General features: G+C 43.6%; 1 pseudogene; it reads left to right on the top strand.

Annotated features, from left to right (window-relative positions):
- Positions 1-242: 242 nt before the first annotated feature.
- LOC100773937 lies at positions 243-1,444 on the top strand (annotated as a pseudogene).
- The last annotated feature ends 3,271 nt before the right edge of the window (positions 1,445-4,715 follow it).

Here is a 4,715-nt window from a genome sequence, read left to right as displayed (position 1 = left end):
AGCCAGAATGGCTATTGTGTTGGTCTGTTTTATGTCAACTTGACACAAGCTAGAGTTACTTGGAAAGAGGGAACCTGATTTAAGAAAATGTCTCTACCAGTCTGCTCTGTGGTCAAGCCTATAGTGATTTTTCTTAATTACTGATTGACGTGGGAGGTCTTGGCCCACTGTGGGTGGTACTATCCTTGGGCAGATGGTCCTGAGTTGTATTTTTTTAAAAATCAGTGGCATGTGACAGCAAGATGTCTCACAGGAAATTCTCTGCTCCTAGAGAAGCCCTGGGTCCTTGGGCTTCTTGTCTCAGAAGCATAGCAGCCAGCATCATGGGGAAATGAAGCGCTTCCCCAAGGATGACCCTTCCAAGACTATTCACCTCACCTCCTCTCTAGGCTACAAGGCTGGCTTGACCCACATCACATCATTCAGAAAGTTGACAGGCCAGGACCCAAGGTGAACAAGAAAGAAGTCATGGAGGCTGTGACCAATGTGGAAACACCTCCCGTGGTAGTTGTGGGCATTGTGGGATTTGACAAAGCCCCATGAGGCCTCCGGACCTTCAAGACAGTATTTACTGAGCACATCAGTGATGAGTGTAAAGGCGTTTCCACAAGACAAGAAGGCCTTCACCAAATACCGTAAGAAATGGCAAGATGACACGGACAAGAAACAGCTGGAGAAGGACTTCCACAGCATGAAGAAGTACTGCCGAGCCATCCTAGTAATTGCCACACTCGGATGCATCGGCTTCCTCTGCACCAGAAGAAGGCACACTTGATAGAGATCTAGGTCAATGGGGCGAGAGGGGCACTGTGTCTGAGAAGCTAGACTGGGCTTGGGAGAGGCTGGAGCATCCAGTTCCTGAGAACCAGGTGTTTGGACAGGATGGGATGATTAATGTCATGGGTTGACAAAAGGCAAAAGCTACAAAGGGTGACCAGTCATTGGCATACAAAGAAACTGCCCCTCAAGACCCATTGAGGGCTGTGTAAGGTTGCCTGTCTTGGAACCTGGTACCCTGCCCATGTGGCCTTCTCTGTACCCAAGCTGGGCAGGAAGGCTATCCTCATCCAACAGAGATTAAAAAGGTTTAGAAGATTGGTCAAGGCTACCTCATCAAGGATGGCATGTTGATCAAGAACAATACATCTACTGACTATGTCCTATCAGACAACAGCATCAACCACTGGATGGCTTTGTCCATTATGCTGAGGTGACCAATGACTTTATCATGCTCAAATGCTGTGTGGTGAGAACGGAGAATCGAGTGCTCACTCTCCCTAAGTCCTTGCTAGTGCAGACCAAATGACAAGCTCTGAAGAAACTTGACCTGAAATTCATTGACACCATCTCCAAGTTTGGCCATGACCATTTCCAGACCATGAAGAAGAAAGCATTCATGGAACCACTCAAGAAAGATCACATTACCAAGGAGGAAGGTGCTTAATGCCAGGAGCACTTTGCACAGCTGGCGGGTTCTCAATAAAAAAGTCTCCAGTGGGGAGAGGGGGACTCTCAGATGAGCATCACCCCTTCATAGGAAGGAGCATCAGCTCCTTCCTTCAGGTTCCTGCCCTGTTTGAGTTCCTGCCCTGACTTTGAAGATGAACAGCGATGTGGAAGTATATGCAAAATAAACGCTTTCCTCCCCATGCTTTTTACCATGGTGTTTCATCACAGCAATAGAAATCCTAACTAAGAGAACAAGAAGCAACAGCTGGAGATGATCACTCAGCAGTTAAGAGCACTGGCTGCTCTTCCAATGTATGGTTCAGCACACACATGGCAGCTGGCAACCATACGTGACTCCAGTTCTAGGGATCCAATACCCTCTTCTGACTTACTCGGACACTAGCCATACAAGTGTGCACAGACATACGTGCAAGCAAAACACCCATATACATAAAATAAAAATAAAGAAAACAAGTGGCAACAAGTGCTGGCTAGCATTCATGGTTAAAGAAACCCTTATTCACTGGTGGTAAGAGTGTAAATTGGTACCACCACCATGGAAATCAATGGAATGGGGAAATTTCTTAAAAAGCTACAACTAGATCAATCACACCTCTTAGTGTGCTCTTAAAGGACTCCAAGTCCTACAACCATGTGCTTGTTTATTGCTTCTCTATAGTAGCAAGGAAATTGAAGCAGCCTAGATGAACGAATAAAAACTTATGATACTCATCACAGTGGACTTTTGTTCAGCTTTAAAGAAAACTGAAGTCATGACCTTTGTAGGAAAATGGAAGTAACTGGAAGTCAATTATGTTAAGCAGAGTAAGCCAGATTTAGAAATACAAATAATGGAATTTTTTCTCAAATGCAGGGCCCAGATTTTAATTTTTTCTCCATTTTTTATCTAAATTAAAAACAAGGTTGTTTAGATACTTTACGGGGTTTGTTTATTTCTAAATTTTTTTTGGTTTGTCTTTTCCTCCATTTCATGTAATTTTTTTGCTTGTTTTTCTTCTATTTCTCTAAGGGATTTTCTTGTTTCCTCTTTAATGGTCTCTATCATCTTCAGAGGATAATTTTTAAGGTTTGTCTCTTCTTCATCCTCTATGTTAGGCTTTTCAGTTCTTGCTGGTGTGGAGTCCCTAGATTCTGGTGGTGTCATATTGGTCTTCTGTTGTTGTGTTCTTACTCTGTCATCTTCCCATCCCTTCTTCCAGTGGGTGCAGGTGGGGTCTCTCCCTCTCTCAGACAGAGGGCTCAGGCTCAGGCAGCCAGAGGGCAGAGGGCAGAGGGCAGTGGATGGACAGGGATGAGGTATGTCCGGACTCAGGGTGGGCCTTCCGGTCCGGGCAGGTCCACTATTGTCTGGGGGTGCTTTTTGACAGGATTTAAGGACCTATACCAGATACAAAACCAGAAACCAAAAATGAGTGTATAAATATGTCCTAGACCTTAGGAAAGAACTGCTACTTTTATTCTGATAATTGGACATGATTTTTTTATGATAGTATTTTTTCTTTCTCTCCATTTTCTATTTAAATTAGAAACAAGATTATTTTACATGTCAATCCCAGTTCCCTCTGCCTCCCTTCCTCCCCTGCCCCCCAACTAACACCCTACCTATCCCATACCCTTTCTGTTCCCCAGGGAGGGTGAGGCCTTCCATAGGGGTTTATACAATATACAGTATACAATATACAATATACAATATACAGAGTCTGTCATATCCTTTGGGATAGGGCCTGGGCCCACCCCCATGTGTTTAGACTCAGGGAGAATCCCTCTATGTGGAATGGGCTCCCAATATCCATTCCTATGCTAGGGATAAGTACTGATCTACTACAAGAGGCCCCATAGATTTCTAAGGTCTCCTCACAGACACCCACATTCAGGGAGTCTGGAACAGTCCCATGCTGGTTTCCCAGCTATCAGTTTGGGGACCAAAAGCTCCCCCTTGTTCAAGTCAGCTGTTTCTGTGGGTTTCACCAGCCTAGTCTGGACCCCTTTGCTCATCACTCCTCCTTCTCTGCAACTGGATTCCAGTTCAGTTCAAGGTTTAGCTGTGGGTGTCTGCTTCTACTTCCACCAGCTGCAGGATGAAGGCTATAGGATGGCATATAAGGTTGTCATCAATCTCATTATCAGGGGAGGACATTTAAGGTAGCCTCTCCTTTGCTGCTTAGATTGTTAGCTGGTGTCATCTTTGTAGTCTCCAGACATTTCCCTAGTGCCTGATTTCTCTGTAAACCTGAAATGTCTCCCTCTATTATGGTATCTCCATTCTTGTTTTCTTCAATTCTTCCCCCAACTCAACCTTTCTGCTTGTTCATGTCCTCCTCACCCCTCCTCTTCTCCCCTTCTCATTCTCCTAGCTCCCTTACCCCTTTCCTCATGCTCCCAATTTGCTCAGGAGATCTTGTCCCTTTCCCCTTCTCCAGGGGACCTCTCTTAGAGGCCTCCTTGTTTCCTAGCTTCTCTGGAGGTGTGGATTGTAGGCTGGTAATCCTTTGCTCTATGTCTAATATCCATATATGAGTGAGTACATACCATGTTTGTCTTTTTGTGACTGGGTTACCTCACTCAGAATGGTTTCTTCTAGTTCTACCCATTTGCCTGCAAATTTCAAGATTCCATTGGTTTTTTTTTCTTCTTAGCAGTACTCCATTGTATAAATGTACCACATTTTCTCCATCCATTCTTCAGTTGAGGGGCATCTAGGTTGCTTCCAGGTTCTGGCTATTACAAATAATGCTGCGATGAACATCATTGAAGAGATATCCTTGTTATATGAATGTGCTTCTTTTGGGCATACAGATTTTAATTTTTGTGCCTGGATATATATGTATGTTTGGGTTGTAGTTAATGAAACTAGAAAGGGGACCATGAGACAAAAAAAAATCTTAATTTTGGGACAAAAAGAAGTACCAAAATATATGTGACATGAACATAGAAGGGACTTTGTTGTGGAGCAGGGTACAGGCAGGAGAGAGGGTCAAGGAAACAGAGGAGATTGTGGAGGACAATCAGCAAGAACAAAATGTGTATTAAAATGCCATAATCAAACCTATCGTTTGCAGTTTATTTTAAACACTAAAATATATTTAAAATACTAAATGAAAAAAAATCAAGAAACAACTGATGTAAAACTGTAAGTTTTAAGTCACACACCATTCTGAGAAGCATTAGTGAATGCTCCTGCCGTCCTGATCCATCTGCCTGGGATATAAATCATCCCTTCATCCCACATATCCAAGCCATGCACA

Source organism: Cricetulus griseus, chromosome 2, assembly GCF_003668045.3.
Source record: "Cricetulus griseus strain 17A/GY chromosome 2, alternate assembly CriGri-PICRH-1.0, whole genome shotgun sequence".
Classification (NCBI taxonomy): Eukaryota; Metazoa; Chordata; class Mammalia; order Rodentia; family Cricetidae; genus Cricetulus; species Cricetulus griseus.
The sequence above is the reverse complement of the archived record's forward strand: the minus strand, read 5'-3'. Positions and strand labels throughout refer to the sequence as shown.